Here is a 12,274-nt window from a genome sequence, read left to right as displayed (position 1 = left end):
ATTTTCTGACTTGAATTCAAAGGCAGATAAAAATGAGACTATTTCAGAACCCATTTGAAGCCAATGTGGCCAGTTGCAAAGATGAACTGCAGCTGGAGGTCATTAGAGACACGTTCAAAGAAGGGCGGGTGGGTTTGTATAAGTTTTTGCAAAAGGAAGATTTTCCTAATATTAAAACTTTATCATCAAAGTACCTTTCAAATTTTGGAACAAGATACATGTGTGAACAAATATTTTCAAGAATGAAATACGTGAAGAATAATTTGAGAGCAAACTTGGACCTCGAGTATAGTGTTGGCCACCGACAGTGTTTCTTTCAGACGTTTTTCTCCGGGGGGTGGGGGACACTTGAAATTTTTATATATTTCTATATAAATTATATTTCGTTAGGGGGGGGGGGGGGCGCTACCACCCCGAAGAGATGTCTTGAAGAAACTCCGGCCCCCGAACTGATATTTGATAGTTAATGCGGCCCTCGGGCTGAAAAGTTTGGAGACCCATGGCCTAGAGGCAGAGCGCCTGAGCTAACCCAAAAGTCTCGGATTCGAGTCCGGGTCCAACTCAGTCGAACGTCCCTGAGTCAACATAGCATTTTTTTTAATAAAAATTAAAAAACCAAACAAAAAAAAACGTGTTGACACAACGCAAGACACATGCTTAATACAAAGAATATATGACCTACATATTGAGTATCAGCTACGACGCTGCGACACTCAAGATTAACATATTCGTCCTGATCAGGCTTGAGGAATTGAGTTTGGGGGGGGGGGGGGGGGTGACATGAAGATAGGGTGTCACAAGGAAGGCTAATGGATCCCGGAGCTATCATCGTCCACATCAGATCCACTTCCACTTGACGGATCAGCCATCACCGTCTACGGCTTCCCTGTCTCTAGACCCACCAAACCAGTACATTATATGCGTGCTCCTCAAGCGCTCAGCTCACGAAAGCTTGCTTTAGATCCGCATCCTTACAGGTTTTTTTTTTAAACAGCATACGGTTTCAACACTTCTATACAATAAAAGTTAACAACGTCCAAGGTTACGAATGTTTGTATGTGTGTGTATAGATATTGCTTCTTCTTCGTAGTTCACTTTAATATTGAAAGGGATTACTTCAAACAACCATTACGTGTTAACTTGTTATGCGTCTTAAAGCCATCGACTCCGATTTCAGCATGCTTTTGTTTTTGGATTTGCTTCCATAACCTATGTCTATCCAAGAACAAACTATAAGGCAGCAGTTGTTTGATTTTAGAGCTGTCTCTCCAAGATGGGTTGCTGTCCCCAGCTATCGAGCCCCAACTAGGACTTTTCGGTTTAGCAACCATGAGCTTTACCCGACCACGTCGACTCCCTTATATTTATACATTGTGTGCCTCCTCATCTAAACACCACACTCTGTTCCATTCCTGAAACCTGAAACAGCGGATAATCCTGGTAAAAACTTTACATCAGTGGCTCTTAATATTTTGAGAGGTATCGAACCCCACCAGTTTCATATGCATTCACCAAACCCTTGTAACTAGTTCTACCGCAAGCACTGGCGAAATCCGAACGTGAATCATACGAGTCGGGTGTGTGTCTTGACCTCCGCTAAACCCTGAATGGGGTTCGATCGAACCCAGCTTAAGAACCGCTGGTTTAGATAAATCACTTCCCCACTAATGACACGACCACGATTCAGTATTGCCTCATCAGTTTGTCAAAGAAGACGCTAATAATATAGAATCGCCTGATGCTATTTTTGAAACACGCAATTAGGAATTGATGAGGCAGGAGATGGAAAATAAACTCTTAAATTATGGAAGAGCGGTTAACTCCCCCCCCCCCCCCCCCCCCCAGTGTTGATTACAATACCGCATTACAGTTGACAGCAGCTTGATTTTGACAGCATGCCATAAGAATTGAACACAAGTTATGGCCATGTTGTGAAAACCAGAGGAGTTGCTTAATTCAATGATCGCATTTCTTTAGAAGTAAATTTTCAGTTCAATGCGAGTTGAGCTGATTTCGGTATATCAGTACTAATCGACAGTTTGTCTAACGGTGGGTTTGGAGCGCGTGGGTGGGGATCGCGCGAAGAAATTAATCTACAGAACTACAGCGACAACCACAACTGTGGTGTAGTTACACACACTATCAATTTAAGGATGTAAAAGGGAATGGGGGATTCAGATTAGGTACAAGGAAGGGGGGGGGGGGTAAACCCACTACATTCTGTGTCAATATTTGAATGTATCCAGGCCACACATCTCAATCGCCCTACATTTCTATGTTGTTGCTGCCTTTCGTTTGACCAGAAACCTATCAAATTCTGAGAGCGGTTTCCTATTGCGGCTTGGGAAATATACCCCATTTCTCCAACACAAAGGCAAGGGGGTTTTCAGGTTAATAGGTTTTGTGTGTGGGGTGTGGGCATGTTCACAGTTTAACGGTTTTTGGAGTGGGGAGGTTCAGAGTTTAACAGGTTTTGGTGTGGGGATGTTCACAGGTTTACAGGTTTTGGTGTGGGGATGTTCACAGGTTTACAGGTTTTGGTGTGGGGATGTTCACAGGTTTACAGGTTTTGGTGTGGGGATGTTCACAGGTTTACAGGTTTTGGTGTGGGGATGTTCACAGTTTAACAGGTGTTGGTGTGGTGTGGTGTGTGGGGATATTACCAGTTTAACAGATGTTAATTTGGGGCGTGGGGGTTGTTTACAATTACAGTTTAATATATGTTGATGTGGAGTGGGGTAACCGGTATCTGTACACGCCACTGAACTAAACCATTAAGCCTGGGTTTAATAATCACAAAACAAAAAAATTAATTCAGGAATACATATTTTATCTCACATTAAGGCATTTAATGGGCAGATACTTTTTACTACTTTGAAACCGTATTTATCGACCTTTATACTGAACCTAGACACAACAGTTTACTTAACTCCAAAATGAAAGACGCACCTTTTCATAGGTTTATTAAATACAGTGAAGCAGAGGAAAAAATATTTAGAAGCTGAAGTTACAACAAAAGGATTTGTTTCGTCATCTGAAAAAATAGGGTTCCTAGTATTTTTAAAGTTGTGAAAGAAAAAGACATAGGCTACGTGTAGATGTTATAGCAATGAAGATCTCACGAAGCAATAATTAAAACGTGAATATTTTTTTCCATGGGCAGTTATTTACATGTAAGATACCAGATAGCATTGATAGATTTACTCGCGGACTATCCAAACAAATGCGGGGCTTATCTTCAAAGGCGAGGCCTGTAACTAAGTATGCGCGGCGTCGACCAAGTAGTATCAAATCATAGCGTCGACCAAATAGTATCAAATCATAGCGTCGACCAAATAGTATCAAATCATAGCGTCGACCAAATAGTATCAAATCATAGCGTCGACCAAATAGTATCAAATCATAGCGTCGACCAAATAGTATCAAATCATAGCGTCGACCAAATAGTATCAAATCATAGCGTCGACCAAATAGTATCAAATCATAGCGTCGACCAAATAGTATCAAATCATAGCGTACAAGCAGTTGAGTTTTCACGTACATATTGGTTTAGTGTTAAGTTCACACAACAGACTAGGGAACTTTCTCACAAATGTGAAAGACGTGGAAGATAGTTGCAGCTTGAACTAGTGCCAAAACAAAAGCGTTGCCCCCGTCAGTATATCAGATACGGGAGGCACTTTTAGCACGGGCCAGTTAAATTTAGATGTTCTCATTTTTTGGCAAGCCAGGTCGCACCCCGGCACACACGTGGCTGTGTGTATTTACTGCACGTATATGATGATGTAACCAGCAATATGAGTTGTCCGTGGGTTGTTTATTAATTATTTTTTTAAAAGCTGAACAATACAGCAACGTCTAAAGACTAAGGATTAAGTTAGGGTCATGAATGGGGGGGGGGGAGTAACAGTCAAAAACAAGTTAAGTACCATTGTTGACCAGGTTATGACCAGGTTTAGGGTAGCGATAAACGGCACTGAACATACCCCACTAAAGTACTGAACATACCCCACTAAAGCACTGAACATGCCCGACTAAAGCACTGAACACGCCCGGCTAAAGTTTCAATCCATTACATTCCGTATTGAACCAACTAAATTCTTAAGTAAGGGTAAATATCTTTCTACCATCCAACTTATCAGACAGAAAAAGCAGATACCCAAATGCGTAAAAAAAAGGTCACAACTAAAGTACGAGAAGGCAGATAAGTGAGTACTTTAAGATAATTACATCCCCGCTAATTGGTAAGCATCGATGCGGTTTGCTGGAACAAAAGCGAGCGGGGTGCCATGTTGTAAACACGCTTCAAGGCCGGTGGACGCCGGAGTTTCTACACAAGGCTGGCGTCAACAGCGTCAAGTGGAGACGTATCATTTTAAACGGATCAGTCAAGTACTACAACACTTCAATGGTCGTTAACACACGGACACTTTAGGGAATTCAGTTTCTTAAAATTACTTTGTTTACAATGTTGAGATTTTAAAAGACGTATCAAATAAGAGAAACTGTTGAAAAATTTAAATAACTATTGAAAGTCGTAGTAATAAAATGTTACCAACCAATAGCATCAATTGTATAAATCCACCTAAATGCACAATCCTAGTTTTTCACAGACGAATCGACCAGTAAATTTCCCAGGCCAAAGATCTAAACATGATGCAAAAAAAAAAAAAAGTCGAAATTATTTTAAGCTGAATTTTTTTTTTAAATGTAATTAAAAAGACGATCTAAAAACAAGCATTAACACAGCAAGCAACTAAAACCTAAATAGGTTCCGCGTTGAATACACCATGGAGGCGACATGAAATTTGTATTCAGCCCATCGCACGGGGCTAATCTTCAACACAAGCCCACCTGCGACGCGTAGGGTCTCGAAACGACGGGACACCAACCGTCAAACCACAACTATTGTGTTGGCATTCACACCCCCCCCCACCCACACTCTGAAAAGTGAAAAAAGTTTGTTAGGCAAATGTAACTCCAACAAAACTTCTGCATGCATGCTGCGTCTAATCAAGTGCGCAACCCTCTCCGACAAGATAGTGTTTAAACATGACAACAAGACACACAGTTACCGAGAACCGGAAGTAGCCATGACACGGCGGCCATCAATGATGAAATGCGAGGGTGAAGCCAATTATGACATTACATGACAGAGCTCACAATCAGTGGCGTAGACAGGATTTTGTTATGGGGTGGGGTATAAAAAAGCCTAAACTATTATATGGATATATATGTATATATATATATTTATTTAATGAACTGAACGTGTCGCTAATAGCTGTAATTTAACATGTGATATCTGTCATTTTGGGGATACAATGATGCTCTAATCAGACCTCCCCCCCCCCCCCCCTAAATAATTCCCTAAGTGATGAGGTATCTCAAACAATGACACGAACGATACGAGGCTTTCAAATGGCTATAATATTACGGGCATTCCCAAAAACGACAATGCGATTTAATGTGATGTATGACACCTCACAGCAGAATTAAAGCGCATTGGCCGTTCCCCTTACAACACCATTGAATAAAAGCTGGATACATCCACAACAATGACAAAGCGACTATAAACTAGAACTCTCTTGCACGGAAGCTTGCCCATCTATTTAGCCTACCTACAAGTTAAATAAACTATGTTAAAATTCAATTTCCTCGACACTGAGGGAAAAAAAAGAATAAGATTAATCTCAGCAGGTTTGATAAGTGTGTGTGTAACAGCTTAATTCGTGAGGGGGGGGGGAGGTTAGATAATGAAAGTATACCGCTGGCTGCCGACCAAGCTAAACCCTGGGGTTATAATTAGTAACTCTCCAATACAGAGGGGCTGTGTGGGTAAGAGGTGCATCCTGTTGGCAAACACACACTCCATAGTCTCTAGTGTACCTCCCACACCAGAATACTGTCAGTGACTATCTGGTAAACACTCCATAGTGTACCTACCACACCAGAATACTGTCAGTGACTATCTGGTAAACACTCCATAGTCTCTAGTGTACCTCCCACACCAGAATACTGTCAATGACTATCTGGTAAACACTCCATAGTCTCTAGTGTACCTCCCACACCAGAATACTGTCAGTGACTATCTGGTAAACACTCCATAGTCTCTAGTGTACCTCCCACACCAGAATACTGTCAGTGACTATCTGGTAAACACTCCATAGTCTCTAGTGTACCTCCCACGCCAGAATACTGTCAGTGACTATCTGGTAAACTCTCTAGTTCACCTCCCACACCAGAATACTGCAAGTGACTATCTGGTAAACACTCTCTAGTTCACCTCCCACACCAGAATACTGCAAGTGACTATCTGGTAAACACTCCATAGTCTATAGTGTACCCCTAACACCAGAATACTGTAAGTATCTATCTAAAACACTGTAGTATACATCCCTCACCAAAATACTGCCAGTATCTATCTAAAACACTATAGTATACCTCCTACACCAAAATACTGTCTATCTGGAAAACACTCTTGTATAGCCCCTGTACCAAAATATCGATCAATACTGCCATTTCAGTGTCAATGACTATGGTAAATGATCCACGAATCATAATTATGTAAAGTGTGTCTAAGATTGACACAATTGTATATCAACGTGAAGACCAAAAACGAATTTTTAAAAAACATCAAGGTCAAATGTCCTGTTATTAAATTTAATTATGTTGTTTTTTTTCTTATTGATACATCTATTTGGAAAAAAACACAGGAGAGATTTAATGTGTAAGCAAAGCTGCCAATTAATGTTCTCTTGTGTTGGCTTTGATCGGGGAGATGTATATATATTTTATGGCAAGTAAAATACCCAGCATTCTCTAATAACCCGCCCTTTCTTTGACGTCAAGGGTCATCCATTTATGACGCCGAAGCTACCACTTCGGTAGTCCACATTAGTCGTCTACCCCCCCCCCCCCCCCACCCCCCCCCCCCGCTCCCCTAACCTACACACGTCGTATAAATAGATGACCCCCTCAGGATCCTACCCGTGCTAGTAAATCACCATTTATGGAGCTGGCCTACATTTTTTTTTATAATTATGGAGCTAGCCTACATTTTTTTTTCATAAGTCCAACACTGAGAAATGATTACTGTACGGGGGAGATGGAACATCAGCGGAAAATCAAGATGAAACCTACGAGAGATGACGATAACACGAGAGTATGATTCGCCTTGTCTCTCATTGAGGAACTCCTGCTATCGAGAAAACATTCATTTGCCTCGCACCAACCGCGACAACAGTGGATCTAGCAAGGTGACCTTTGACCCGGGTTAGAGTCAATCTTTAAAATGGACAATAGAGAAGGAGGAGAAAAAATATTACTTTTCAGACAGGCTATAAGCCACAATCTGTGAACCAATCAATAGCTGACCGAATAATGGCCTAGGCCTGTATATTAGTAATACTATTGTACAGTAACAGGAGCACGGCCTTGAGAATTATAAAAAGTGAACAATTTGTTTAACACTTGTGAACTGGGGTTAATACCCACCCCACCCCCTTTTTTTTCTTTTCATTCTGGTAAATTTTAGTATTTTTAGCACACGGCAGTATTTGGAATCGTGTCCATTTTAATTTTAATTTTTAAACAGAAATATAAATCCATCGAATTCATTACAGCAGTGGGAACTAGGGTTAATACTGTACTCTCCATTCAAACCAATCACAAGTATCTAGATTTGTGTAATACTAAATAGTTATGGTTAGTTTAAAACAGAATATGAATACATGTTAACAATAACGAATAACACGGTGCTTATCAAAAAACGCACACAACTAGTCAACCCCAAAATGTCATTCAGTATCATGACATTCATAAGGGTATATCAAATTACAATCGTTAATTTAAATGCCCTGATGCATGCAAATGGCATACTAGAGCTGTTCTATAATAGTGAGAGATGGTTAAAAAAAAGAATGCCCATTCATCTACACAGAAATGTAAGACAAAAATACATAGTATTCGAAGTATGTGTTATACCAGTGCCCATGAATTGAATCTTCTTTTGGAAAACAGATGTGTTGTAAACTAAACAGTGGCATCATAAGGAGGTGACTAGATAGGTGGTGACACCACAATAGAAAAATCTTAACATTTAATGTCATAATGTTTTAACTGGTTAAAATAGCAGGGGAAGTGGGCGACACCAAACCAAAAATGCTAAGTTGTCAGATTTGGCAGAGGTGACACCCTCAGCTACTGCACTGGGTGACACACAACCTAATGACGCGACTGACACTTGAGTAGGCCTACTAATGTAAATAGATAAATTTTGTCAACGCTAGCCTTATCCCTAACCAAAGTCCTACAGCAGCCCTTATCTTAATTTCTGACAACACTAAACCTCATTTTACAATACCACTAATGAATTTTTGTAGAGTCTGTTATTGGTCACTGGTAGGCCCATTAGTCTAATACAGATGATACATTCAACCAAGGGCTCTATGCAGATAATACAATCAATAAAAACTACACCAAACTAACAAATGCACACAAATACAACAACAAAGCAATAATGTCAAGTTTAAATTCTCTTAGTGCACACAGTGAAAATATTCTGACAATGCACACACCCCCCCCCCTCATCCATGCAGAACCACAAACTACAATCTATACACAGTTTCAGTATTATACATTATAAATCAATATAATTAATCTAGTTTGGGAGAATAACTATCTGAATAACAAAAAGCCTACAGAAATAGATTCAATAAACCCCACTAATTACTCCATACAACCCTCAACTGAGCATTAATTGGATATTTTCCTATCCCACAACAGGCCAGCACCCCAAAATTCCCATAGGGAGGCAGAGATGAATCAGCTGATGCTACAGCACAGAGGTGAGGAGAGAGTGAAAGTACAATGGATCTCAATAAGCTGACAGCCAAAAGGATGGAACAATTAAATAAAGCTGTACCAAGCACAATACAAAAATAGAAGTGTATTACCAATAATAAGGTTCTTGTTTTTTTTTTTATTTTAACATAATGTCAACAGTTTTATAATTTTTAAAATTAATACAATGAAGAAGTAACAAGGGCTGAAAAAACTGCCAAATTCAGTTATCTAGAAGAGTAGGGAAGGAAGTGGTGGAATTCTGAGTAATACATTTATCATTCAGAACATTGTATTTCAACATAGAAATGTCAATCAGCTCTCTAGCGTGGGGGGGGGGGGGGGGGGGGGGGAATAGGGGCAGCTCCCCTGGCTCCTATTGTTCTGCCCAGCCCACTAGCCTAATGGCATTACATTTGTCACAATACTGAAACAAGCTTTTCTGTTTTGCTAGTGACAGTCTTGTGACCAGTGAAGGCTTGAAAGGAGATCACATCAGTAAGGACAACAACAACAAAAAAATAATTTAGCTAGCAGTTACATACACATCAGTGTCGATCAAGATTTTTAGAAAATAGGAAAACATCATAAATGCAGTACTTGTCAACCGAGTGTAAATGACTAATGCTAGCTGAGGGTGTATAAAAAAAGATGAGTTATGATATACTTTATACTTAGCTAAAAAAAATTACTGTTGGTAGTATCAGCAAGTTAAATGGGTTTGTAGTCTACTACCCTTTATAAACTGTTATTTTAAAAATTCCATAATCAGACATTGTAACATACACCTGAATATTATATGTAAATGTGTAAGCTTTTTAAGATGGAGATGGGTGGGGAGCAATATGTTCCATGGACATAGATTAAAATAAAACATGCATTATTGCCTTAACCTAATTATTTTATGTAGGCCCTAAATACTTCAAGCTTAAAACAAATATAATATCTTAATCAACCATCACTATTTTTTTTTAAATTATTAGCCTATAAAATCATTATCAATGATAGTGAACTGTGAAGTTATATTTTCTAGTTGTGTTTGGGGGTTAAATCATCTAGTAAAATGTCAGTTTAGTAAGATTATAGCTTATGATTTTTTACTGTAGATCAACATTAAAGTAATGAAGTTAACTTTCTCCTTTAAAACAAAACAGAAAAATAACTTGGCATTAAACCTACATCAACAATAAATTAATATTGATATCCAGAATTATCGAGTCAAACAAAGCAATTTGCTTAATGTATAAGTATAGTGCATGTCAATAATGTCTTTCATTATTTTCACTTTATGTCTTCTACTTCTAGGTCAATGTTACCTCAGTTACTTAATATCTGTGTCTGAAGTAACTGGAATCTACCTAGCCTTTACCTAAGATTGAGTTATTTCTCTTTTTTTGCGCGGTAAATGTGCCAGCATAAGTCCCTTGTTCAGATCCCCAAATTTGGGATCCTAAGACTTCGACCAAGACCTGACTCAAATTAAGGAAAATAGTTGCAGATGGACATGAAATTGATCTCACTTTCTCTTTAACTTTAATATTCTGATGAACACTACCTCATCTGACATATATTGACCACTGTTAAGACCAAGAGCCTTGTTATTGACAGCTTAGTGATGTCTAATATAATAATAATTATAATCTATCTAGTGTATCTAATGCCTTATAATACCAATATTGTATAGGCACAGAGGCTTGGGCCTAAATTAATTAATTTAATAAACACTAAAAAAATAAATAGGCATAGGCCTATGTCTTAACTTCTAAATATAGATCTAACCTCTAAACTTTAGTTTAGACTTTAATCATAATCATAATGTGCAGAGTACAAATGAGTTTTTTAGGGCACTGGGCTTAGGCTTAGCCAATTTTTTTTTTTTAAATCTGTGTACTAGGCCTCTTAAATCTAGTTAAGTTAGGCCCTGATACTCCTAATGGATAGTAATAATTAATATTAATAGGCCTAACTTAGTAGGCTAACTAATTTAATACTTTTAGTAGTTTTAGGCCCTAACTAAAATTATAAAATAAGCTAGGCTAGCACTCTCCTCAGAACTGCAGTGTAGGTGTAGTAGTACTGTACTTAGATTAGTACTAATCAATGGTGTATCAACTAATCAACTAGAATCTAAGTAAAGTAAAAAGTTAGTAAAGTAGACTGAGGACACACTGACACTGTGACTGTCTGCTGAGGCTACTGACTGAACTGTCACTGACTCGACTGGAAATCAGAAATAACCACGTTTTATTTTTAACTTCAACTGACGTGTTAAATGTACATTCATGAGTGTCAAAAATGCAGTAAGAAAAGTAGATCCATAACTAACTATATCGAGAGTCTATGTTTAAATTATTATAGACATCATCTAGCAAGACTAGATTCTTGTTCGTCAGACACACCCACCCATGAGTATGACAGATACAGAAAATATAAATAAACTACCCCCAACCATACACCCCCCTACCAACACTAACTAAAACAAAATTCAACAATATCCACGAAGAAGAGGGTATTAAACTTACCGTTAAACAAACGAATGTATAAGACCGTGAAATGCACATCAACAATTGTTAAAACTGGAATGCAAGCATGAGGTTTGATTAATGCAAACTATAGAACAGGTGACACACAACAACTATACCTCTTCTACTGTCAAAGCACTACCGCCATAACAGCCCTGACCTCATTCAGTGTCAGCAGTCAAATAGAGGCTGCCTCGATTTTTCATTATACACAGAGAGCTTGTAGGCTTTCCGTATCAAGATGAAAACGCTGTTTTTCTAAAAAAGATAACAGGGCCTAGCAGCTACACTATAGATCTATTCCCTATTTTGTAAAACAAACAAACACTAAGGAATAATTTAATATAACCTTGCACTAATAGAAACATTATAAACATATTTAAAACTATGCTGAGAAACTTCAGTTTTAGAGGTTATCAAAAGTATTTTTATTATTAAGATAAATCTAATAAATATGAATAGGGTGTGTAATATTTAAATTATATTTAAACTAGCCGTCCCGGCCAGGCCCTGCTCTGGCTTCTGTGAAAAACCTTCCTGTTAAAGACCATTACCTGTGTGTTTAGTAATCATCATAAACCCGGCATTGCCCACCCAAACCACAACCAACCAAAACCAAAACAACAAAACGCAAACATAACGCTAACACAATTACAAATACAAACGAAAACAAAAACCTAACAACAAACCCAACCACAACCACAAACACCAATACAAACACAAAGAAAAAACAAACAAAAAAGCAAACGAAAACAAAAACCTAACAACAAACCCAACCACAAACACCAATACCAACAAAAAAAAAAAAAAACAACGAAAAAGCAAACGAAAACAAACCAAATTCAAACGCAAAACCAACCAAAAACACAAATACAAACCCAAAAAAAAAAAAACACAAACAAAAACGAAAA

The 12,274-nt window shown here is 38.4% G+C and overlaps 1 protein-coding gene across 9 annotated transcripts in view; it reads right to left on the bottom strand.

Moving 5' to 3' along the window:
• Nucleotides 1-11,560, bottom strand: part of LOC131938356 (microtubule-associated protein futsch) — a 100,554-nt gene extending 88,994 nt beyond the window's left edge. For 7 of the 9 annotated variants that reach the window (XM_059296366.1, XM_059296380.1, XM_059296379.1 and 4 more), the window contains exon 1: nt 11,364-11,518. The gene's annotated coding sequence lies outside the window, so the exon portion shown is untranslated. Of the gene's footprint in view, nt 1-4,559; nt 4,648-11,363 lie in introns of all 9 variants that reach the window. The other 2 variants (XM_059296367.1, XM_059296368.1) reach the window with 2 other exon arrangements.
• Nucleotides 11,561-12,274: the final 714 nt, after the last annotated feature.

Source organism: Physella acuta, unplaced genomic scaffold, assembly GCF_028476545.2.
Source record: "Physella acuta isolate Inbredline_101_S28 unplaced genomic scaffold, ASM2847654v3 ptg000242l, whole genome shotgun sequence".
NCBI classification, from domain to species: Eukaryota; Metazoa; Mollusca; class Gastropoda; family Physidae; genus Physella; species Physella acuta.
This window is presented reverse-complemented; position numbering and strand designations above follow the sequence as displayed.